The sequence below is a fragment of the Elephas maximus genome, chromosome 9 (genome assembly GCF_024166365.1).
Source record: "Elephas maximus indicus isolate mEleMax1 chromosome 9, mEleMax1 primary haplotype, whole genome shotgun sequence".
NCBI lineage: Eukaryota > Metazoa > Chordata > Mammalia > Proboscidea > Elephantidae > Elephas > Elephas maximus.
Window position 1 is genome coordinate 120,739,815 of NC_064827.1, and position 26,955 is coordinate 120,766,769.

General features: G+C 40.6%; 1 long non-coding RNA gene across 2 annotated transcripts in view; it reads left to right on the forward strand.

Annotated features, from left to right (window-relative positions):
* Nucleotides 1–3,728: 3,728 nt before the first annotated feature.
* The window catches only part of LOC126082774 (uncharacterized), a 29,932-nt gene continuing 6,705 nt past the window's right edge, over nucleotides 3,729–26,955 (forward strand). The window contains exons 1-4 of one of the 2 annotated variants that reach the window (XR_007518647.1): nucleotides 3,729–3,877; nucleotides 8,326–8,464; nucleotides 8,695–8,798; nucleotides 9,125–9,369. This is a non-coding gene — a long non-coding RNA (uncharacterized LOC126082774). Of the gene's footprint in view, nucleotides 3,878–8,325; nucleotides 8,465–8,694; nucleotides 8,799–9,124; nucleotides 9,370–26,955 lie in introns of those variants that run through there. The other variant, XR_007518646.1, reaches the window with a different exon arrangement.

Below are 26,955 nucleotides of genomic sequence, written 5' to 3' on the forward strand. Positions count from 1 at the left end.
CCCCTATACCCACCGTGTTCCCCAACTCTAGGTGGTAGGTTCTTGAATTGTTACAAGGGCACCAGTACTTCATGAGCAAAATTCAGGACACTTTGTCTAATGGAAGGTGCGGTCCTTAATAGAGACAAGGAATGTGAGTGTTTGAAATTAGGGTTTTCTGAGAAGTTCCATTGTGTTTGGTGTGTGTGCATACAGTATTGTATCCATTATTGTTTAGGAAGCAGTCCTTGTGTCCCTGAACTCCCATTCGTTACTGAGAACTCTGGGGGTTTCCAGTCTTACCCATGATCCTTTTTCCTGGAAAGCCCCACTGTATTAAAGGAAGGCCAACAGGCTGTAATTCCATGACCAGAAGTAGATTCCTGTTGTTTCTCAGGTTATTATATTGTACATTCATATTCAAGGATCATATTCCTAACGAGTGTAATTCAGTAATTAAAGAAAGATACCACTGAAAAGTCAAACAGTTCCAGATAGATTGTACAGTGGCAACGCCTCCCCCAACCCCCACACCTTTTCTTGGCAACCAGATTCTCCATCTGAGTGGAAATCGATGATATTTTCTATTTGTTTTTCCTCTTTCCAAAAATATTGTATGTGACTGAGGGTAACTAACAGAAGCTATGCTCATTTATCCGGAGTGCTTTCAGTTTCCTTTTTTTCATTATACAATTAAGGTGTGTTCCTGTATAGACATACCCCGTGCCGTATATATATTTTCCATTAAAATTAATGCAAGCTTGTGTGTTTATAGTTTTTTTTTTTTTTTTTTTTTCCTTTCTGGATCAATGATCCTATTTGTATTCTTACATACACCCTAGATTGTAGAATGAGAACTTTAACATTTTCGTAAGCTTCAAATTACCGCGAAATAGGCTTGCTGGATTTAGCAAGTAAAATATAGGACTCCAAGGAATCCCTGTGTAATATGGGGACATGCTTCCAAGAACACTGCACCAGCAGGACTCCACAAAAACATTAGTCGTTGTTTCTCAAAAATTTGAAGTTGACAAGTGGCCTGCATTTTTTCTGGCAAACCTACGGAGGTAAAAAAAAAAAAAAAACCTTGGTTATTATAACTTACTCACCCTGTAAGAACAAAACTGAATTTGCAGTCAGAAGGTCAGAGTTAGAATCTTGGTTTCATAAACATACAAACAGTGCCCAAACGAAACCAGCACATCAATTATACATAATCTTTCAGGTCATTTTGATCATCTGGGATATTCAATGGTCATCAAACACCCTGGAGCTCTTGGGCTTAGTGGGTATGGGAGCAGATACAAGGACAAGGGAGCAGAAAATCTATTTCTCTGAAACTAAATGAGCTTAGGAATCAACTTGAGCAATCAAGAGCCCTGGGTTCTTCAGGTGTTAGATAGAGCCCCATGGCCCTAAAATGGGTGGGTATCTTGAGGCCAAAACAGGATTCTACTCACCAAAGTCAAATCACACACACACTTGCTCCCATCTAACCCCTCCCTGGCCATTCTGAGCCCTGAAGCCCTCCACACACCCTTGCACTTTGGAATCCAGGCTCATCAAGCTATGTGCTCATATCTTTGTGGGAGTCATGGTAGAATGTTCATTCAATAAAATATGTTTGAATTTTTTTAATCATGAACATAATTTTCAGTGTATTAAAATGAGTTGAAGAGCACTCATTTTGTTGTCATTTCAGGAAGAGACACTTGAAGCAAAATTAGTCATGGATGATGAAGGGTGCTGACCCCTAGTAGTTGCAGTGAGAAAAGTAATGTGAGACCCACTTTAATCCTGCTCTCACAGCAGTAGTGGCCTTCAGATGGGAGGGTGTAAGGAAAGGAGAGAGGCATGAAGGAGGAGTGTTCCACACTGATAGCCTTCACTCAGAAAACTTCTCTGCTGGCACTAACTTAGATTCTTGTCCCTGGGGAAGATATTTTGACTCAAGAGGGTAATGTAGACAAAGGCAATAGCAGTCGTATTGTAGTGGAGAAGCAGAGAATTGGAAGCTCAGAAGAGACAAGGGTTCTTCTCCCTTCTTTGCTACAATTATGTAACAAAGTCATTTCAGAATGTGGACCTCATGAATTGCCTTGTGTTATCTGAGTTTTACCTGAAATATAAACCTGATAAGACCAGATGAATATTTCTATCTTCACCATCCACAGTGTTTGCCCAACCACTGCCTCCAAGCAGCTTCTGCCTGTCTGTTAATTGCCAACACCTTAATTCTCTGCAACCAGGTCGTAGCTTCTTGCGTGCATCTAACTTTATATTTTCTCTGGCACCTACAATGAACAGCTCTATTCATGTCTTAGCTTAGATGATGAAGTCAGATTCAATAAAACTGCCCTGATATTTTTAAAAGCTAGTCATGGGGATCGAGAAAAGTAAAATCTTGGTGACTTTTCTTAGGACTTGAGCTTCTACCATGGAGCAACCTTAACTGCTTTTCAATCTAGGCTGATGGTGGGGCAAATCAGTGCATGTAGTCCTTCAAGAAAAGCAGACTTGCTCTTTGATACTTCCGCTTGCCGGTTAAAAATATATATAGTCCATCAATTTTTTCCCATTGTACATGCTTATTTGGATTTAGGACCATTGGATTTGAATGAGTGAGCCCAGAGCCAATGATTTAAACATTGCATTGTGGAGGAACATTAATGTCCACATTCTGCAATGTGTGTTTCCACTGCCTGAAAATGTTCAACCATGGAAACATATGTGATTAAATTAGCCCATAGGAAATTTGCTACTACTGGCTGTGAAAGCACAAAGCCAAAAGTCCTTTGGAACTGGCTCTCTGACCATCCCTGTAGAAAAACTCTAAGGCCTGCACTGACCACTGAAAAAAATCATCTCTGTTCTTGGGTCATGGAACACAGACGACAGATGATCTTCCACCCAACCTCAGAGGAAATGATAAAACATGATGACTGAGTCTTATTCAGCTACAGTGACTTCTCTCTCAGCCTGTGCACTTGCAGGCTCCATGTGTTGACTCTGTAGGGTCATGCAGAGAGTCATCCAAGGAGTGAGAAATCATAAAAATCTTGCAATTTCCAGAGAAAGGATATATGATTATTGAGTTTTTTCTTAAAAAAAATAAAAAAACCTTAAAAGCAATACAATGATGCAATTCCGGTGCGGATATTTTAAGGGCTAGCAGGAATAATTAATTTATATTATAAAAAAAAAGGAATAATTTCTTTTTTTCCCACAGTGCCTGCTGTGTAGATAGGAAGGAAGTAACACTGGCTGTGAAGTATTCCTAATTCCAAAACAAGAGAAAAGTAAACTGAAGTACACATATTGAGGACTTTTCCCTGAAGAGATCTCTTAGCATGCATTCCTAGAAGATTTGTAGAGCGAGGGACAGTGAGAGTACCGTATAGTGCATGTAAAAACGCAAATACAATGTAGCTGGAAGTGTAGAGGCAGGTGATGTGAACATCCAGCATTTCTTATTGCAAGGCAGTCTGGGAGGCTCGAATTATCAGCAGGGCTGCCTGAGGCTAAAACGGCCCTTGGATGATAGAGTTGTGTCCTATGGGGTCGCTGTGAGTCAGAATCCACTCACAACAAAGGGTTTGCCTTAGGTAAGGAGCCCTCAAGGTGCAAGGCTAAGCCCGCCCTGCTCTAGGAGCTCACGCATGCGCACAACCTCAGGGACAGGGCTCTGGGGCGCGCGAACTGCCGCCCTCTAACGGCCTCAGGCGTCAGTTGCAGAAGGTCCCCTTCAGGGAGGCGCGCGGCAGGAGCAGGGAAGGCAGGGTCCCTAAGGGTAGGCCTCGCGGCTGGGCGGGGCTGTGCCAGGGGAGGCCTCAGACCCTGCACACAGGAGCGCACCGCTCTTCCGCTTTCTCCTCGCTCAGTTCTATTACAAAGGAAGGTAAGGGACACGCAAACATCCTTGGTAATGTTGCTGCTATGCTTTACCCTCCTGTAGGCTCTTGGGTTATTCGCAGGCGTGGGTTTTGCATTGGGAGACCCCCTTTCACTGTGTAGAATTCAGTGCCCTCAGGTTGCCAGCTTGTCCTGTGCTGGCGGTATTTATACCACGGGAAATGGCGAAGGCTGCATCTCAGGACTGCAGTGATTGTTTTCCTAATTGGTGGGCTGAAAATGAGGGGGGAAATTTCAATAATGCCTCTTTAAACTGACAAGTGTGTCAAGTCATTATCTGTTGCGTTCTGAAGAATACCTAATTTTGAACAATCTAAGGATTTGAAAAGCACTCTCTGTTTAAGCACAGAAAGAGCTCGTGTCAAGGAAAATTCAGTGACGTTCCAGTGTATGACCTCGTTTCTCTTAGGTTTTCCTTGTTAACATAAGAAACATATGAACCAACATTCATGTTCAAATGACACTGATTTCCTCAGGAAGTGAGTGACTTTGCTGAATTGACTAAAAACCAAGCATTTGTTTGCAGTGTCCTGCGTGGAATCATGATTGACTTGCAAGCATGGTGGGTTAAGGATGCAAGAGGTTTGCCAAGATCTACAAAAGCCTCCTGCTGATGATGTGTGTGTAAAAGATTTCCAGCCACGAGTACTGCATGTTCGATTGAAATCAGTAAATTGTATGTCACTCCTCCATGTGTATCTGGGACATTTTGTAGGTGTGTATAATTCTGCAGAAGGGCGGTGCGGGTGTGTAATCCTTTGGCAGCACACAACTGTGTGTGCATTTGAGGCTGTAAGTTGTTGTATTTGTGTTTCCATCCTGGAGGGGTGGAGGGAGTGTCAGTGGGTGCATTTGGAATGTGAGGCACGTGTGTATATTAAGAGGCTGTCGGTGGTCTGTGTGTGTACTTGAGGAGATGAGAGAGTTTTGTGTTTGATTTTTGAGGGTGGATACTTGTGTGGTGTTGTGTGTATCTTGAAATAGGACAGAGATGTAGTTGTGAGGTTCGTAGGGATTGTGAGAATTGAGGGGTGTGGGTGCTTCTATGCCTGTTATTTGGGAGTCTGTTGGCCATGTGTTTCTGTGAATTCACAGTTCGGGGGTTGTGTATGTGTGAATGGGTTCTTAGGAAAGCGATATTTGTATGTGTAGGTTGGCGGTGTCTGTATGCATATTTGTGGTTCAGTATGAGTGTATTTTGTGGGAATGTGCAGGGCATGAGATACAGGCGTGTGCACTCAGAGACTCGGAGGTGAGCTCTTTACAATTTGTGGCTCGAGGGAATACTTAGGGCGTGGCCCCCCTGCTGTGAATTTTGGGTCATCCTGTGTACCTAATAGCAGGTTTGGAGTGGGTTTCTCTGCTGTACATTTGGGCATCTGAGGGAGTGTGCCTGTGTGTATTAGTTTGGGTGTAGGGCCTGTTCTTTTTGTGTATTTGGGGACTGAGAGAGGATCGCTGGTGTGTATTCAGGGCATGTTGTACAGTTGTGTTGCTTTGGGTGCTTTTCTGGAGTTGCACATGCATTCTTCCATGTTCGGTCTGGGATTTGTGTGATTCTGTACACTAGAAAAATTGAAATTGATTTCTGTTTGAGTATTTTGGATTGTTGGAGTATGTGTAGGCAGGCATCATGACGTTTTATTAGTATTGGAAGATACAGGGTCGTTGTTGCATACTTTCAGTACCCTGGATAATTTAGGTTAGATTTAGGGTATGAGGCCAGTTGTATGGGTAAAGAACTTGTGTGTTTCATGAAGGGGCATGGCAGTTTGGATGAATATTTTCCAGGGCTGTGTGTACTCTTTTTCAGTAGAGAGTATGGTGTATTCTGGAAAATGAGGACAGTGTGTCTGATGAGAATATGGGGCTGTGTGTTTGCACAGGGTGTGGGAGAACTGTGTTTACATGTAGTAGAGGCATGTTGATATGGTTATGTGTGAGATACTGAGAATGTGGCAGCTTTGGAACGTGAGATACGGACCTGGAACGGGGTTCCAGTGTATTTGTTCAGGATGTGCAAGAGATATTTCATTGTGAATGGGGAGTATATATTGGTGTGTGTAAGTCACGAGTGGGTGGGTGAATTATTCTTGGAGAATTCTACAAGTGTTTCTTTGGAGAATGTTAGGGTGTTTCTAGGTGTGTTTGGGCATGTTCGGAGGTTGGGGAAGAGAGGCTGTATTCTAGAGACGTGTGATAATCTATAGTGTTTTGGGTGATGTATACTTTGAGAAATTGAGGCTATATGTGTGTGTGTATGTGTCAGTGTGTTGTGTCTGGCACGTGTGAGCCCGTGGCCACTTAGGGGTGTGGGCTGTGTGTGTATATTAGCTAGAGTGCAAGGATTGTTGGTGTTTTGGAGTTTTATCTGCATCCTTGAATGTGTGCGGTGTATGAACATGGTTGGGTTTTGGGTGAGTGTATGGGGGATTCGTGTCTGTATGAAAGCAGTTGACGTTCCTCTTTGTGCCTACTCTGGTCTAATTCTTGCGGAATTTGGTGGTGTAGCTTGTATGTGCATTTTTAGTGTCCATGTGGTGTACTTACATATGTTAATACTAAAGGTCGTATGCAGTTGTGAGTTTATTTGGTGTCACTGGTTTTCGGGGCTGTTTATTCTGGAGGATGTGGGAGGTTCAGGATGTACATTTGGAAACTGAGAGGGTTTATATAAATGGTGCCTGCATTTTGGAATTGTGTATTATTAGTGTTTAGAGATGTGGGTTTTGGTGTGTGTCTGTGGCTTATGAAGTGAGATTTTGAACTTGGTGGTGTTAGAGAGCTAGATTGTGTGTACGGTGTTCAGTGAGTATATATGTACTGTTTGTTGTACGTGTGTGTGTTCAGGCACGTGTGGAGAGTATATACATCGTCGTAGTAATGACTGTGAGTGTTCATGGTCCGTACGGTTTTTGTTGTAAAACTATAAGCAGCAGGATGTGGTATGTTTGTATATTCAGGTTGTGGGTCATAGTTGTATGTGTGTGTTTAGGAGTTGTGAGCTGTGTGTTCTGGAGATATATAGTGACGTTTGGTTTACATATTATGGGTGGGAGTTGAAGGTCCTTCTCGTGGTGCAGGTGGAATGTGTGTACATGTTAATAGGAAAGTGGATCAGGTATGCTGGCATCGGCTCCTATTAACTTGGGATACTAGGTGGTGCTTATCTCTGCCCACTGGGGGTCAGTGACATCAGGCTAGTACCTTGAAATTAGCCATGGCAGGATGACTTCTATCAGGTGAGTTGTCAATCTTCACAAAGCAGACTTGCAGCACTTGCAGTGGAGAGTGAATGGATAAATATTTACCAACACATCATTGGTCAGTGTGTGTGTGTGCGTGTCTGTGTGTGTGTGCGCGCGCACGTGTGTGTGTCATTCTATCTGTCTGTGTATCTGCCTGTGTATCGTTAGAATGTGTTAAGCAAGAACATATAGACATCGTAGGGGGACTCTATTGGAGAGTGTGAGTGGAGCGTTTGGGGGACTTAGGCCCTTCTATATGTCCATGGGAAAGAGGTGTGGCAATATTGTATCCTTTCATCTCATTTTTCAATCTCTATCCCTAACAAATAACCTGAGAAGCCAGAATATATGAAGAAGAATGGGGCATCAGCAGTGGAGGAATGTCACTGACAACCTGGGATACGCAGATGACACTGCCTGGTGACAATGAAGAAAACTCGAAGAACTACCTGATGAAGGTCAGAGACCACAGCCTTCAGTGTGGATTACACTTGAACATAATGGAAATGAAAATCTTCCCACTGGAAAGACAAAGTAAAAAGAGACATATATGAAGTTGTCAAGGATTTCATGCCCCTTGAATCAACAGTTAAGAACCATGAAAACAGTAGTCAGGACATCAAAGGACTTTTGCCTTGTGCAAATCTGCTGCAAAAGACGTTCTTAAAAGACGTCCTTACAGTTGTAAAAATGCAAGATGTCACTTTGATAAGAAAGGTGCACCTGACCAATCCTGGCTTGCCAATCCCACCAAAAGTCTGTCCCTCAGAGCTAGGGAGGCTTTCTAAAGTCAAACAGCACCAGTAACTCAGGAGGTATGGAAAACTCAGTGTTAGCTCCTGGGCCTGGGAAGAGAGGACTGCAAGAACCCTGAGATGACAGGACCTCGGTCAGCTGAAAAACAGCCAGATACAGATTTGCACAGCCAGAATCCCTCCAGCCTTGGTTGTGGGTAGGGTGAACCTTCTGATGTGACCCAGTGCTGAGAGGCGTGAGATGCAGGTGAAGGCCTCAGTCACACCTGTGCAGGTATGTGTGGCCTGGTCTAGCTTTGTTGGCTCAGGGGAGCTGACAGGTAAGGGAGATGAGGAACTGGTCTGTTTTCCTTGAACAATCTGGAGGAAGATGACAGTTCCATTCTTATAGTAGGGCTCCCCAGCCTCACCCCTTGTTTCTTCTGTCACAGGTGGCCTCAGGATCTGAAAGATAGAATGGAATGGTTTCCTCTGGTGTGTCTGATCAGTTGATTGGGATCCCCACCTTCCCAGGCAGGCGTGGTGCCAGTTCAGTGGGAGTGGGAGAAGCAACGCAGTGGTTTGGGTCAGGTAAGTGACAGGGGAGGCCATGGGGAAGCCCTGCCCCTGAGAAAGGGTGGGGAGAGTAGATCTAGAGAGCTTGGGGAAGCCCACCTGTGAATAGACATGGCTCTTACTTCCCTGAGACCTTTCTTTTCTGAAGCCTCAGGATGCTGCTAGCACTGGGAGCCTCATCTCAGCGTCCTGTTTTTCTGATAGGGTGATCTGACCTTCTTTATTTTCCCCCACGTCATGTCCAGCTTCAAACACACCAGAGGATGTCAAATGACCATGGTGGACCCCAGGTGACTGCACACACGCCTCCTACCTCACTTGGACCACCCAAAGACTTCTTCACCTTAAGGTGAGTGTCCTTCATGATGGTGGATTCTACTGCCCAAAAGTGTACTGATACCTCTTTGTGGAATGATCCAGTAACTGCTTCTCTGTAGTACAAATGGATTCCTTGTAGCCTTGCCAGCCTGCTTCATATTTTACTCCCAACATGATGACTGTAGTTGGTACTATATGTACTCTTTTGTTGGGAGAATGGTGGTTGGCCTTCTTTTATATTGCAAAATATGACATATTTTAAATATAATATTTGATCAATAATACATGCTAGGATTTCATAGGTTTGTTTTCATTTGGTTTTGAATATTCTTGTTGATTTTGTTCCTTTGTTTTTAGAAATCACCCCCCATGCTTTCTGCCTCCAGCCCTCCTAGCTATCAAGCTGCTGTATGTCTTTGCATATTGTAGATTTTCATGTAAGTGGGATCATGCAATAATTTTTCTTGGGATTTCAGTTATTTCATTCAGAACAGTGTTTTCAAGGTTCATCCACTTATTGAAAATAACAGAATCATATTGCTCTGTATGGCTGCATAATATTGCATGTATCTATATGTCACGTTTTGTGTATCCAGTCGTCTTTTCATGGACACTAGGGTGGTTTCCACCTTTTTGATTCAGTGAGTAATGTTGCAGTAAACATCAGTGTCCATGTATGTGTTTTCTTACTTTCAGTTCTTTTGTGTATATGCCCAGGAGTGGAATGACAGGGTCATATGGCAATTCTTTGTTAGATTATTTGAGGAGCCACCAAACTGTGTACTACAGGGGCTGCAGGACCTCAGATGCACACTAGCAATGCACATGGCTCCCAGCTTCTTCCATTCTCACTAACGCTCTTTTGTTTGTTTTTGTTTTTGTTTTCTGGCAATAGCCGTCATTGGGACGTGGACTGATACCTCATTGTGATTTTGATTTGCATTTCCCTAATGACTGATGATGCCTCTTTTCATGTGCATACTGGCCATTTGTATTTTCTTAGGAATAATGCTTATTTATGCCTTTTGCCACTTTCTTAAATTGGGTAGTTTGTGTTTCTGTGTTTAGTTCTAGGCACTCCTTCTATTTCTGAATATAAAACCCTTTTTTAAGGAATATAGAGATTCCATGTATGCTCTCGCAACCTGTAGTTGTCTTCGCTTTCTCGATAGTGCTCACTGATGCACAAAAGATTTAAATTCACCAACAGAAATTTATCTATTTGTTTCTTATGTCATATCTACGAAAGTGTGTGGGGGGGAAACATGAAATATAACTCTGATGCTTAATTTTAAGGGTTTTATGGTTTTAGTTCTCATATTTAGGTCATCTATCCCGTTCAAGTAAATTTTTCTGTGTGGTGTGGAATACGTGTCCACCTTCATGCGTTTCTGTGTGGAGATCCAGTTGTCCGAACATCATTTGTTAAAGAGACCATTCTTTGCACATTGAATGGACGTAGCATTATTGCTGAAACAAATTGAGCAAAAAAAAAAAAAGACTACAAATTCATTTCTGGACCCTCAATTCTATTTCTTTGGTCTCTGTCTATTCTTATGGCAGAACCAGAATGTTTAGTGTACTGCATGTGCTTACTGCTATTTTAAATCTTGAAGTGTGTGTCCTATAGTTTGTTCTTCTTTTCCAAGATTGTTTTGTATATTGAGAACACTTTGTGGATTGCAATATATAAATTATACATAGGTGGTATATTTTCTTGGTTCTTGTGTGCTTGATTTTCTTTGCTTTATTTAATTTGTAAGTGGTAAGACATTTTAAGACATGGATACTGAGATTTAGGAGAGAGGAATGGGAGAGTCTCAGCATCTTGACCCAGGAATGAAAATCCCACAGCAAGACTGCATGAAGGAAATTGCTGCAAGGGCTGATGATGTACAGAGCCGGGAGATAGGAGATGATTTTTATCAGTGAACAGTACCTGTTTTAGACCTTTCCACAAGAATGGTCAGGGAGCCGGGTCCAAAGGACTTTTGGCTTCGCCCTTTCATGGCCAATCTTGGTAAGTTTCATATGGGCTTATTTAATCACATATGCTTCCAGGGTCAAAGATTTTCAATTAGAAAAATAAATTGCAGAATTGGACATGCTTGTTTCTCCACAATGCAATGTTTGAATATTGGACTTGACTTCACTCGTTCAAATCCAGTGGCCCCACTTCCTTGAGTGTACATCATGGGAAAAAAATGGATAGACCAACTGACAAGCAGAAGAATCAAGGAGCAAGCCTGCTTTTCTTGAGTGCCTAGATACAATGATTTGCCTGACCATTCCCATAATAGGAAAGTCTGGATTGAACATCCTTTATGTTTGCCTTATGGTAGAAGTTCAAATCCCGAGAAAAGTTGCCAATATTTTACTTATATAAATCACAAGTAGCTTTAAAAAATATTACGATGATTTTCTTGACTCTCTCTAACTGTATCATCTAAGCTGTGAGTAGAGTTGTACATTGTACCTGCCAGAGAGAATACAAAGAAAGGCACATGCAAGAAAGTACCCTCTGGCTGCAGAGGAATTTCCAGAGAGGCAGAAGCTGCTTGGAGGCTCTCTTTTCACAGAGGTTGGGCAAACACTGTGGATGCTGTAGATAGAAATATTGATAGGGTCCCATCAGTTTTATAATTCAGATAACAATCAGAAATCATGAAGCAATTCGTGAGGACCACATTAAAAATTGACTTTCTCACATAATTGTAGCAAAGAGGAGAGAAGAACCCTTGTCTCCTCTGGATGAATTCTCTGCTTTTCCACTACAAAGTTACTGCTGTTGCATTTTTCTACATTTCCTCTTGAGTCAAAATATCTTCCTACAGGGATAAGAAACTATTTTAGTGCCCAAACCCGTTGCCTTTGAGTCCATTCTGACTCATCGTGAACCCACAGGACAGAGTAGAACAGCTTGTTAGGGTTTTCAGCGGGCACCTGGAGGATTCAAACTGCCAACCTTTTAGTTAGCAGCCATACCTCTTAAGCACTACACCACCAGGGTTGTTAGTGCCAGTGAGGACACTTTTTGAGTGAAGGCGATCAATGTGGAACTCTCCTCCTCACCCTCTCTCTGCTGCCCCTACAGCTGCCCATCCAGAAACCGCTACTGCTCTGACAGCTGGATTTAAGTTGGCCTCACATTTCTTATTTTTTCAGACTGCAGCAGGTGATAAAAATCTTCTGTTTCTCCATCTTTGGCTTTAGTGGTTGGTGTGTAAATTTGAATAATAGTCATATTAACTAGTCTTCCTTGTAGGCATGTGAATATTATCCTATCACTGACAGCGTTGTTCTTCAGGATAGATTTTGAAATGTTCATTTTAATGATGAATGCAACACTATTCCTCTTCAAGTTCTCATTCCCAGCATAGTAGACTATATGACTGTCCAATTCAAAATGGTCAATACCAGTCCATTTCAGTTCACTAATGCCTGAGATATTGATGTTTATGTGTTCCATTTTATTTTTGATTATTTCCCATTTTCCTAGATTTATACATTGTACAGTCCAGGTTCCCATTATTAATGGATATTTGCAGGTGTTTCTTCTCATTTTGAGCCATGCAACATCAGCAAATGAAGGTCCCAAAAGCTTGACTGCATTCACATCATTAAGGTTGACTCTACTTTGAGGAGGCAGCTCTTCCCCAGTCGTCTTTTGAGTGCCTTCCAATGTGGGTGGCTCATCTTCCTGCACCATATCAGACAATGTTCCCCTTTTATCAATAAGGTTTTCACTGGCTAATGCTTTTCAGAAGTAGACTGCTGGGTCCTTCTTCCTAGTCTGTCTAAGGAAGCTCAGCTGAAACCTGTCCTCCATGGGTGACCCTGCTGATATCTGAATACCAGTGGCATAGCTTCCAGCAACTTGCGCAAGGCCCCACAGTATGAAAAAGTGACAAACACATGGGGGCTTGTAATCAAGATACATCCATAATTACTGGTGATTGGAATGTGAAAGTTGGAAACAAAGAAGAAGGATCGGTAGTTGAAAAGCATGGCCTCGGTGATAGAAATTATGCAAGACACCGAATGATAGAATTTTGCAAGACCAATGACACTTTGCTCAAAAACTACTGGGTTATAGAAGAAATCAAGGACAGAATAAAGAAATTCATAGAATCGAATGAGAATACACATCTTACCAGAACCTTTGGAACATAGCAAAAACAGTGCTTTGAGGTCAATTTACAGCAATGAACACACACATCAGAAAAAAAGAAAGTCCAGAATAAAAATATTAACCCTACAACTGGAACAAATAGAAAGAGAGCAGCAAAAGTAGCCCTCAGGCATCAGAAGAAAGGAAATAATAAAAATTAGAGCAGAAATAAATAGAGAATAGAAAAATAATTCAGATAGTCAACAAGACCAAATGTTGATTCTTCACAAAGATCCACAAAATTGACAAACCATTGGGCGGAAGAAAAACAGGTGAGGAAGCAAATAAACTGAATAAGAGATGAAAAAAAAATAATAATAAGAGATGAGATGGGCGAAATCGCAACAGACCCAACTGAAATAAAGAGGACCACAATAGCATACTACGAAAACTTATACTCCAATTGATTTGAAAACCTAGAGGAAATGGACAAATTTCTAGAAACACACTACGTACGTAAACCGACACAAACTGAGGTAGAAAAGCTAAATAAACCCATAACAAAAATGAGATTGAAGAGGTAATTAAAAAAAAAAAACTCTTAACAAAAACAAGCCTTGACTCAAATGCCTTCACTAGAGAATTCTACCAAACTTTCAGTGAAGAGGTAACACCAGTAGAAATAAAGGTATTTCAGAGCATAGAAAAGGAAGGAGTACTCCTGAACTCATTCTATGAAGCCAGCCTAACCCTGTTACCAAAGCCAGGTAAAGACACCACAAAAAGGAAAATTACAGACCAATAACCTTCATGGACATAGATGCAAAAGTCCTCAACAAAATTCTAGCCAATAGAATTCAACAGCCTATCAAAAAAATAGTTCATCATGACCCAATAGGATTCATAGCAGGTATGTAGGGATGGTTCAACATTAAAAACAAAAAACAATGTAATCCATTGCATAAATAATACAAAAGAACCACATGATATTATCAACTGCCGCTGAAAAGGCATTTGACAAATTCCAACACCCATTCCTGATGAATACTGTCTGCAGAATAGGAATCGAAGAGAAATTCCTCAACATAATAAAGGGCATTTATACTAAGCCAACAGCCAACATCATTCTCATGCAGAGACTCTGAACCCAGTCCCCTTGAGAATGGGAACCAGACAAGGATGTCCTTTATCACCACTCTTAATCAACATTGTGTTGGAGGTCCCAGCCTGAACAATAAGGCAAGAAGAAGAAATAAAGGACATCCAGATTGGTAAGGAAGAAGTATAAAATCTCTATTTACAGATGATATGATCCCATACACAGAAAACCCTAAAGAATGCACAAGAAAACTACTGGAACCAATAGAAGATTTCAGCAAAGTATCAGGATACAAGAAAAACATGTCAAAACCAGTTGGATTCCTCTACACCAACAAAGAGAACTCTGAAAAGGAAATCAATAGCACTTACATTAACCCCCAAGAAGATAATATACTTAGGAAAAACCTAAGCACAGACAAAAAAGTCCTATACAAAGAAAACTACAGGACGCTACTGCAAGAACCCAAAAGAGACCTCCAAAGCGGAAAAACATACCATGCTCATAGATAGGAAGATTCAACATTGTGAAAATGTTAATTTTACCCAAAGCTTTCTACAAATACAGGGCAATCCTGATCCCAATTCCAAAGGCATTTCTTTAACGAGATGGAGAAACAAATTACCAACATCGTATGGAAAGGAAAAGAGGCCCCAGATAAGTAAAGCATTACTGAAGAAAAAGAACAAAGTGGGAGGCCTCACACTACCTGATTTGAGGACCTAGTATACCAACACTGTAGTAAAAACAGCCTGCTACTGGTACAACAGATACATAGGCCAGTGGAAGAGAAGTGAGAACCCAAACATAAATTCATCCAGCTCCAAGCAGCTGATATTTGCCAAAGGCCCCAAGTCCGTTAAATGGGGAAAACTCAGTCTTTTTAAGAAATGGTGCTGATATAACTGTATATTCATCTGAAAAAAAAAATGAAGGAAGACACATAACCTCACACTATGTACAAAAAATCTAAGACAAAATGGATCAAACACCCAAATATCAAATCTAAAATGTTAAAGGTCATGGAAGAAAAAATAGGGAAAATGCTGGAAACCCTAATGCATTGCATAAATACTGTACGAACCATAACTAACAATGCACAAACGCCACGAGAGAAACTAGAAAACTGGGAGCTCCTCACACTTACGCTCAAACACTTATGCTCATCCAAAGGCTTCACCAAAAGACTAAAGAGAGAACCTACAGTCTGGGAAAAAAATTTGACTACGTCATATCCAATAAGGGTCTAATCTCTAAAATCTACAAGATGCTGCCGCACGTCAACCAAAAAAAGACGAATAACCCATTTAAAAAATGGGCAGAGGATATGAACAGACACTTCATCACAGAAGACATTCCAGTGTCTAAGAGACACATGAGGAAATGCTCACGATTATTAGCCATTGTTGTTGGTGTTAGGTGCCCTCGAGTCGGTTCTGACTCATAGCGACCCTATGCACAACAGAACGAAACACTGCCCGGTCATGCGCCATCCTTACAATCGTTATGCTTGAGCTCATTGTCGCAGCCACTGTGTCAATCCACCTCGTTGAAGGTCTTCCTCTTTTCTGCTGACCCTGTACTCTGCCAAGCATGATGTCCTTCTCCAGGGACTGATCCCTAATGACAACATGTCCAAAGTATGTAAGACGCAGTCTCGCCATCCTCACCTCTAAGGAGCATTCTGGCTGCACTTCTTCCAAGACAGATTTGTTCGTTCTTTTGGCAGTCCATGGTATATTTAATATTCTTCGCCAACACCACAGTTCAAAGGCGTCAGCTCTTCTTCGGTCTTCCTTATTCATTGTCCAGCTTTCACGTGCATATGATGTGATGGAAAATAGCATGGCTTGGGTCAGGAACACAATAGCCTTCAAGGTGACATCTTTGCTCTTCAACACTTTGAAGAGGTCCTTTGCAGCAGATTTGCCCAATGCAATGAGTCTTTTGATTTCTTGACTGTTGCATCCATGGCTGCTGATTGTGGATCCAAGGAAAATGAAATCCTTGACAACTTCAATCTTTTCTCCGTTTATCATGATGTTGCTTATTGGTCCAGTTGTGAGGATTTTTGTTTTCTTTATGTTGAGGTGTAATCCATACTGAAGGCTATGGTCTTTGATCTTCATTAGTAAGTGCTTCAAGTCCTCTTAATTTCAGCAAGCAAGGTTGTGTCATCTGCATAACGCAGGTTGTTAATGAGTCTTCCTCCAATCCTATGCCCCGTTCTTCATATAGTCCAGCTTCTCGTATTATTTGCTCAGCATACAGATTAAATAGATATGGTGAAAGAATACAACCCTGATGCACACCTTTCCTGACTTTAAATCAATCAGCATCCCCTTGTTCTGTCCGAACAACTGCCTCTTGATCTGTGTAAAGGTTCCTGATGAACACAATTAAGTGTTCTGAAATTCCCATTCTTTGCGATGTTATCCATAATTTGTTACGATCCACTCACTTGAATGCCTTTGCATAGTCAATAAAACACAGGTAAAGGTCCTTCTGGTATTCTCTGCTATCAGCGAGGATCCATCTGACATCAGCAATGATATCCCTGGTTCCATGTCCTCTTCTGAATCCAGCCTGAATTTCTGGCAGTTCCCGGTCGATACACTGCTGTAGCCACTTTTGAATGATCTTCAGCAAAATTTTGCTTGCATGTGATATTAATGATGGTCTTCTATAATTTCCACATTCAGTTGGATTGCCCTTCTTGGGAATAGGTATAAATATGGATCTTGGTTAGTCAGTTGGCCACGAAGCTGTCTTCCATATTTCTTGGCATAGACGAGTGAGGCCCTCCAGCACTGCATCTGTTTGTTGAAACATCTCAATTGATATTCCATCAATTCCTGGAGGCTTGTTTTTCACCAGTGCCTTCAGAGCAGCTTGGACTTCTGCCTTCAGTACCATCGGTTCCTGATCATATACCACCTCTTGAAATGGTTGAACATCTGCTAATTCTTTTTTGTATAATGACTCTGTGTATTCCTTCCATCTTCTTTTGATGCCTCCTGTGTCGTTTAATATTTTTCCCATGGAATCCTTCACTATTGGAACTTGAGGCTTGAATTTTTTCTTCGGTTCTTTCAGCTTGAGAAACGTCGAGCATGTTCTTCCCTTTTGGTTTTCCTTCTCCAGCTCTTTGCACATGTCATTATAATACTTTACTTTGTCTTCTGGAGAGGCCCTTTGAAATCTGCTGTTCAGTTCTTTTACTTCATCAATTCTTCCTTTTGCTTTAGCTGCTCATTGCTCAAGAGCAAGTTTCAGAGTCTCCTCTGACATCCATCTTGGTCTTTCCTTTCTTTCCTGTCTTTTTGGTGACCTTTTGCTTTCTTCATGGATGATGTTCTTGATGTCATTCCACAACTTGTCTGTTCCTTGGTCACTAGTGTTCAATGTGTCAAATCTATTCTTGAGGTGGTCTCTAAATTCAGGTGGGATATACTCAAGGTTGTATTTTGGCTCTCATGGACTTGCTGTGATTTTCTTCAGTTTCACCTTGAACTTGCATATGATCAATTGATGGTCTCTTCCACAGTCGGCCCCTGGCCTTGTTCTGACTGATGATACTGAAATTTCCATCGTCTCTTTCCACAGATGTAGTCAATTTGATTTCTGTGTGTTCCATCTGGCGAGGTCCATGTGTATAGTCGCCGTTTATGTTGGTGAAAGAAGGTATTTGCAATGAAGAAGTCGTTGGTCTTGCAAAATTCTATCACTTGATCTCCAGCATTGTTTTTCACCAAGGCCATATTTTCCAAGTACTGGTCCTTCTTTGTTTCCAACTTTGTTTCGAAGCCATTAGAGAAATGCAAATTAAGACTACGATGAGAAACCATCTCTCCCCAGCAAGGCTAATCCAAAAGTCATGAAATAATAAATGTTGGAGAGGTTATGGAGAGACTTGAACACTTATACACTGCTGGTGGGAATGTAAAATGGTACAACCACTTTGGAAATAGATTTGGTACTTCCTTAAAAAGCTAGAAATAGCAGTAGGATATGATCCAGCAATCCCACTCCTTGGAATATATCCTAGAGAAATAAGAGATGTCACACAAATAGACATGCATGCACATGTTCATTGCATCATTGTTCACAATAGCAAAAAGGTGGAAACAACGTAGGTGCCCATCAACAGAATAGATAAACAAATTATGGTACATACACAAAATGGAATACTATGCAACAATAAAGAACAATGATGAATCCTCAAGACATCTTACAGCATGGATGACTTTGGAGGGCATTCTGCTGAGTGAAACTAGTCAGTAACAGAAGGACAAATATTGTATGAGACCACTATTGTAAGAACTCAAGCAAAGGTTTAACACAAAAGAAAGCATTCTTTGATGGTTAGGAGTGTCGGGAGGGAGGGATGGGGAGTTCACTAATCAGTTTGTAGACAAGGATCATCTTTGGTGGAGGGCAGGACAACACAGAATACAGGATAAGTCAGCATAACAGGACCAAAGCAAAAGCTAAGAAGTTTCCTGAACATATCCAAACACTTTGAGGGACAGAGTAGCTGAGGCTGGGATCTGGAAAGCATAGTTTCGGGAGACGTCTAGGTCAATTGGCATCAAAAAGTTTATTAGGAAAGTGTTCTGCATCCCACTTTGGTGAGTGGCCTGTGGGGTCTTAAAAGTTTGTGATTGGCCATCTAAGATGCATCAGTTGGCCCCAACACACTTGGATTGAAGGAGAATGAAGAACACCAAAGAGACAAGGAGAATAATAGCCCGAGACACTAAAGGTCCGCATAAACCAGAGACTCCACCAGAAGAGCCAGTACCAATAATGACCAGCCTGATAGGGAACACAACAGAGAGTCCAAGATGCAGCGGGAGGAAGTGCAGAGCAGAACTCCATTTCATGGAAAAAGACCAGGCTTAATGGTCAGACAGAGACTAGAGGAACCCCAGAGGACATGCTCCCAGACTCTCTGTTAACCCATAACTAAAACCATTCCTGAAGGCAACACTTCAGACAAGATTAGAGGGGAATACAAAATATGAAATAATACTCGTCAAGTGTATACTTCTTAGTTGAAGTGGATACACGAGACTAAATGGGCAATTCCTGCCCGGAGGCGGGATGAGAAGGCAGAAAGGGATAGGAGCTGGTTGAATGGACATGGGAAATCTGGGGTGGAAATGGGGACTGTGCTGTCACATTATAGAGATTGCAAGTGGGTCATTTTGATTATCTGGATATTGAATAATCATCAAACTCTCTTGTGCACCTCAGCTTATTGGCATGGGAGCAGATATAAGGGCGAGGAAGAAGAAATTTTTTTTTCTTCTCTGACGCTAATGGGCTTAATGTGCTACAGCCCTGGTCTCTTTAGGTGTTAGATAGAGCCCCATGGCCCTGAAATGGGTGGGAATCTCGAGACCAAAACAGAACTCTACTCAACAAAGTCAAATCACACACACACTTGCTCCCATCTGACTCCTAACTGGCCATTCTGAGCCATGAAGCCCCACTCACACCCTTGCTCTTTGGAATCCAGTCTCATCAAGGTACATGCTCGTATCTTTGTGGGAGTCAAGGCAGAATGTTCATTAAATACAGTATCTTTGACTTTTTTTTCATCATGAGCATAATTTTCAGTGTATTAATATGAAAATGAGTTGAAAGAGCACTCATTGTGTGGTTGTTTCAAGAAGAGAGGCCTGGTTGGAAAATTGGTCATTAGAGATGAAGGGTGCCAACCCCAAGTGGTTGCAATAAGAAAAGAAATGTGAGACCAACTTTAATCCTGCTCTCACAGCAGTAGTGACCTTCAGATGGGAGGGTGTAAGGGAAGGAGAGAGACATCGAGGAGGAGTGTTCCACACTGACAGCCTTCACTCAGAACATTTCCCTGCTGGCACTAACATAGTTTCTTGACCCTGGGGAAGATATTTTGACTCAGGAGGGTAATGTAGAAAAAGGCATGTAGAATTGGAAGCCTAGAGGAGACAAGGGTTCTTCTCCCCTCTTTGCTACAATTATGTGACAAAGCCATTTCATAATGTGGCCGTTGTAATTTCTCATTTTTATCTGAACTATTAACTTGATAGGACCCGATGAATATTTCTATCTTCACCATCCACAGTTTTTGCCAAACCACTGTGAAAAGAATGCTTCTGCCTCCCTGGACATTGCCCAATCCTTAATTCTCTGCAACCAGGGAAGTACCTTGTTGCATGCACCTATCTTTGTGTTTTCTCTGGCAGCTACAATGTACAACTCTACTCACATCTTAGCTTAGATAATGAAGTTAGAGAGGTTCAAGAAAAATCATCCTGATATTTTTTAAAGCTACTCATGGTGATTGATAAAAGCAAAATCTTGGCGACTTTTCTTAGGACTTGAGCTTCTATTATGGAGCAACTTTAAATAATTTTTAATCCAGATGAATGGTGAGGCAAATTATTGCATCTAGGCACTCAAGATAAGCAGGCTTGCTCCTTGATTCTTCTGTTTGTCAGTTAGCCCAACAATTTTTTCCCATGATGTGTACTTATGGATTTAGGCCATTGGATTTGAATGAGTGAGCTCAGGGCCAATGATTTAAACATTGCATTATGGAGTGACAATCATGTCCAAATTCTGCAATTCCTTTTTCTACTGCATGAAAATCTTCGACCCTGGAAGCATATGTGATTAAATTAGCCCATATGCAATTTAATAAGATTGGCCATGAAAAGGCGAGGCCAAAAATACTTTGAACTTCATTAGTAAGTGCTTCAAGTCCTCTTCACTTTCAGCAAGCAAGGTTGTGTCATCTGCATAACACAGGTTGTTAATGAGTCTTCCTCCAATCCTGATGCCCCGTTCTTCTTCATATAGTCCAGCTTCTTGGATTATTTGCTCAGCATAGGGATTGAATAGGTATGGTGAAAGAATACAACCCTGACGCACACCTTTCCTGACTTTAAAACGATCAGTATCCTCTTGTTCTGTCTGAACAACTGCCTCTTGATCTATGTTAAGTGTTCTGAAAATCCAATTCCTTGCAATGTTATCCATAATTTGTTATGATCCACACAGTCGAATGCCTTTGCATAGTCAATAAAACACAGGTATAGGTCCTTCTGGTATTCTCTGCTTTCAGCCAGGATCCATCTGACATTGGCAATGATAACCCTGGTTCCACGTCCTTTTCTGAAACCAGCCTGAATTTCTGGCCGTTCCCTGTCAATATACAGCTGCAGCCGTTTTTGAATGATCTTCAGCAAAATTTTGCTTGCATGTGATATTAATGATATTGTATAATTTCCACGTTCGGTTGGATCACCTTTCTTGGGAACAGGTATAAATATGGATCTCTTCTAGTCAGTTGGCCAGGGAGCTGTCTTCTATATTTCTGTGATGCTGGAAGCTATTCCACCAGTATTCAGATACCAGCAGGCTCACCCATGGAGGACAGGTTTCAGCTGAGCTTCCAGACTAAGACCGACTAGGAAGAAGGCCTCGGCAGTCTACTTTTGAAAAGCATTAGCCAGTGAAAACCTTATGAATAGCAGGGGAACATTTGTCGTGATGGATATAGTCTGTAATTTTCTTTTTTTTGTTGTGTCTTTACCAGGTTTTTGTATCAGGGATATGCTGGCTTCATAAAATGAGTTTAGGAATATTCCGTCCTTTTCTGTGCTCTGAAATACCTTTAGTAGTAGTAGTGTAAATTCTTCTCGGAAGTATTTTAGAGCTCTGCCGTAAAGCCAACCGGGCCAGGGTTTTTTTTTGTTGTTGTTGTTGGGAGCTTGTCGTAAATATACTCATTCCACTTGATTTTTCTGGTCTTTGTTGTAAGAGGGATCCCCAGAAGTATCTGGGTATTTCACCGTCTTGATCCCGCCTCAGTGCCGTTTCCATCTTTTTGCTGTTGTGAACAGTGCTGCAGTGAACGTGGGTGTGCATGTATCTATTTGTGTGAGAGCTCTTATTTCTCTAGGATATATTCCAAGGAGTGGAATTGGTGGGTCACGTGGCAGTTCTATTTCTACCTTTGAAGGAAGCTCCAAATCGATTTTCAAAGTGGTTGTACCATTTTACATTCCCACCAGCAGTGTATGAGTATTCCAGTCTCCACAACCTCTCCTACATTGATTATTTTGTGTTTTTTGGATTACTGCTATCCTTGTTGGGGTGAGATGGTTATCTCACTGCAGTTTGATTTGCATTTTTCTGAAGGCTAATGATCGCGAGCACTTCCTCAGGTATCTATTCCTGAATGTCTTCTTTGGTGAAGTGACTGTTCATGTCCCTTGCCCACTTTTTAGTTGGGTTATTTGTCTTTTTGTTGTTGAGGTTTTGCAGTATCTTGTAGATTTTGGAGATCAGATGGTGATCAGATTTCTTGTAGCCAAAATTTTTTTCCCGCTCTGTAGGTTGTCTTATTACTGGATTGGTGAAGTGTTTGGATGAGTATAAGCGTTTGATTTTTAGGAGTGCTGAGTTATCTAGTTTCTCTTCTGGTATTTGTGTGTTGTTAGTAATGTTTTGTATACTGTTCATGCCGTGTGTTAGGGCTCCCAGTGTTGTCCCTATTTTGTCTTCCATGATCTTTGTCGTTTTAGATTTTATAGTCTTTGATCCATTTTGAGTTACTTTTTGTCCATGGTGTGAAGTATGGTTCTTGTTTCAATTTTTTGCAGATGAATACCCAGTTATGCCAGCACCATTTGTTCAAGAGACTGTCTTTTCCCTAATTAATGGACTTTGGGCCTTTGTCAAAAACCAGCTGCTCATATGTGTATGAATTTATTTCTGGATTCTCTGTTCTGTTCCTTTGGTTTATGTATCTGTTGTCGTAGCAGTACCACGGTATTTTGACTAGAATGGTGGTATAATAGATTCTTAAAATCAGGTAGTATGAGGGTCTCCCACTTTGTTCTTTTTCTTCAGTAATGCTTTACTTATCTGGGGCCTCTGACCTTTCCATGTGAAATTGGTGATTTGTTTCTCCATCTCATCACAAAATGCTATTGAATTTGGGATCATGAATCCTAGTATCTATAGATCACTTTGGGTAGAATAGACATTTTCACAATGTTGAGTCTTCCTATTCATGAGTAAGGTATGTTTTTCCACTTATGTAGGTCTCTCTTGTTTTCTAGAAGTAGTGTCTTGTAGTTTTCTTTGTATAGATCTTTTACGTCTCTGGTTAGATTTATTCCTATGTATTTTATCTCCTTGGGGGCTATAGTGAATGGTAATGATTTGGTCATTTCCTCTTTGATGTTCTCTTTTTTGGTGTAGAAGAATACAACTGATTTTCCTATGTTTATCTTGTATCCTGATACTTTCCTGAACTCTTCTATTAGTTCTGGTAGTTTTCTTGTTTATTCCTTAGGGTTTTCTGTGTATCAGATCATATTATCTCCAAATAGAGATACTTTTACTTCTTCCTTATCAATTTGGATGCCGTTTATTTCTTTTCTAGCCTAATTGCTCTGGCTAGGACTTCCAGCACAAAGTTGAATAAGAGTGGTGATAGAGGGCATCCTTTTCTGGTTCAAGTTTTCAAGCGGAATGCTTTCAGACTGTCTCCATTTAGGATGATGTTTGCTGTTGGGTTTGTATAAATGTCCTTTATTATGTTGAGGAATTTACCTTCTATTGCTATACTGCTGAGTGTTTTTATCATGAATGGGTGTTGGACTTTGTCAAATGCCATTTCTGCAGGAATTGATAAGACGGTCTGTTTTTTTTGTTTTATTTATGTGATCGATTACTCTGTTTTTTTTTTTTTAAATGTTGAACCATCCCTGCGTACCTGGTATAAATCCCACTGGGCATGGTGAATTTCTTTTTTTAATATATATTTTTTAATTTTATTGGTTAGTATTTTGTTGAGGATTATTGCGTCTAATCTCATGAGGTCCATTGGTCTATAGTTCTCTTTTATGTGGTGTTTTTACCTGTTTTTGTCATCAGGGCTATGCTGGCTTCATAGAATGAGTTTGGCAGTGTTCCATCCTTTTCTATGCTCTGAAATACCTTTATTAGTAGTGGCGTTAACTCTTTTGTGAAAGTTGGTAGAATTCTCCAGTGAAGCTGTCAGGGCCAGGGTTTTTTGTTGTTGTTGTTGTTGGATGTTTTTAAATTACGTTTTTAATCTCTTCTTTTGTTATGGCTTATTTAGTTGTTCTACCTCTGTTTGTGTTAGTTTAGATAGGTTGTGTGATTCTATAAATTTTTCCATTTCCTCTAGGTTTTCAAATTTGTTAGAGTACAATTTTTCATAATATTGTGTTATGATTATTGAATTTCAGTTGGGCCTGTTGTGATATTGCCCATCACATTTCTAATTTGCGTTATTTGCTTCCTCTCCTGTTTTTCTTTGTTTGGCAAGTGGTTTATCGATTCTGTTAGTCTTTTCTAAGAAACAGCTTTTGTTCTCCTTAGCTCTTTCAATTGTTTTTCTAGTCTCTTTTCATTTAGTTCTGCTCTGATTTTTATTATTTGCTTTCTTCTGGTGTCTTTTGCTGCTCTCCTTCTATTTGTTTGAGTTGTAGGATTAGTGCTTTGATTTTTGGCCCTTTCTTTTTTTTGTTCTGGATGTGTGCATTTATTGCTATACATTGACCTCTGAGCACTGCTTCTGCGGTGTCCCAAAAGTTCCGGCAAGTTTTTCCATTCTTGTTTGATTCTGTGGATTTCTTTATTCTGTCCTTAATTTCTTCTATAACCCAGTAGTTTTTGAGCAAGGCGTTTCCATATGTTTGATTTTTTTCTTTGCCTTTTCTGTTATTGATTTCTTCTTTTATGGCTTTATGGTCAGAAATGGTGCTTTGAAATATTTCAGTGCTCCGAATTCAGTTAAGGCTTGCTTTATGGCCTAATGTATGGTCTATTCTGGACAACGTTCCAGGTGCATTAAAAAGAAATTATACTTGGCTGCTTTTGGGTGCAGTGTTCTGTATACATCCATGAGGTCAAGTTGGTTGATTGTGGCATTTAGATCTTCTATTTCCTTTGAGCTTCTGTCTGGATGTTCTGTCCTGCACTGAAAGTGGTGTGTTGAAGTCTCCTATTATTATTGTGGAGTTGTCTCTCTTTTCAATGTTCTTAGAGTTTGTTTTATGTATTTTGGGGTCCTATCATTGGGTGGGTAATATTTATTATGGTTACATCCTCCTGGTGTATTGACCCATTAATCATTCTATAGTGTCCTTCCTTCTCCTTTGTGGTAGATTTTATTTAAAGTGTATTTTGTCAGAAATTAATATTTGCACTCCTGCTCTGTTTTGATTGTTTGCTTGAGATATATATATATAGTATGTATATATGTATGTATATATATTTCCATCCTTTGAGTTTTAGTTTGTGTCTTTGAGTCTAATGCATGTCTCTTGTGGGCAGCAAAAAGATGCATCATTTTTTTTTTTTATCCATTCTGCGTCTGTCTCTTTATTGGCAAACTTACTCCATTTACTTTCAGTGTAATTACTGTTAGGTATGAGCTTAGTAGAAACCCTGGTGGCGTAGTGGTTAAGTGCTACTGCTGCTAACCAAGAGGTCGGCATTTTGAATCCGCCAGGCTCTCCTTGGTAACTCTATGGGGCAGTTCTACTCTGTCCTGTAGGGTCGCTCTGAGTCGGAATCGACTCGATGGCAGTGGGTTTGGTTTTGGGTTTTATAAGCTTAGTGTGCCATTCTTATGTCTTTTTTTGTACGTTGTTGACAGTTTCTTTATTCCACTTAATTTTCTGTGTTGTGCGGTTTTTTTTTTAAATGTATTTTCATCTTTTTCATTGTTGTTGATTTTGTATTTGTGGAGCCTTTATGTTTTTCTTGTTTTTTATTTTGATGTGTAGGATTGTTAGTTTCCTTTGTGGTTACCTTACTCTTTACCCCAATTTTTCTACATTTAAAGCAATCCTTTATTTCTTTATATCTCCTTGATTCCCTCTCCATATGAAAGATATATGACTACATTATTTAGTCCCTCTTTTTTGTTTTAATATTGTCATCTTTTAACTAATGATGGCAAGTTTCCCTATTTTGGTCATTTTAGCTTTGATTTATTTTTGTGATTTCCCTATCTGAGTTGACATCTGGTTGCTCTATCCTGTGTTCCAGTCTTGGGTTATTGTTTGATGTTGTTGATTTTGTAACCTGAATTCTCCCTTAAGTATTTCTTGTAATTTTGGCTTGGTTTTTGCAAATTCCCTAAACATATTTTTTTATTGGAAATGTCCTAACTTCGCCATCATATTTGTGAGACAGTTTTGTTGGATATATAATTCTTGGCTGGCAGTTTTGACCTTCAAGACTTTATATAAAGCCCATTACCTTCTTGCCTGCATGGTTTCTGCTGAGTAGTATGAGCTTAGTCTTGTTGACTCTCTTTTGTAGGTGACTTTTCATTTATATCTAGCCACTCTTAAAATAATCTCTTTACCTTTGGTTTTGGCAAGTTTGATTATGATATGTCATGGTGACTTTCTTTTGGGATCTACCTTGTATGAGGTTCAATGAGCATCTTGAGTGGATATCTTCTCATTTTTCACAGTATCAGGGAAGTTTCCTTCCAACAAATCTTCAACAATTCTCTCTGTATTTTTGTCCCTCCCCCACATCCAAATTATGGGCACCCAGTGCTATTGGTTGTAAGGAGTGAAGCCACCACTTATTCTTCGACCCCTCTCATGGGTGGCTAGGTGGCATGGGTGGAGACACCAATCCTCAGGCCTCTGATGTGGGTATGTGTTGACCCTGCTTAATGGACAGAGTCATGTCAAATGTCATGAACCTTCCTCTCCACATATAGTTGAAAGAGTTGAAGTTAGAGTTCAGGTATATACCCTGTTGTACTGTGTTAATGAGGGCCTAGACTGTTGAAATGGGCCCACACAGGTCTCTGCAGGGATGAAAGACATTCAAAGTCTTTGGACCTCTTATGCCTGTGCCTTGGCAAAGGAGCTGTTTCTGCTGTGAGTTCTTGGTTTAAAGGACCCAGCAGATAATTTT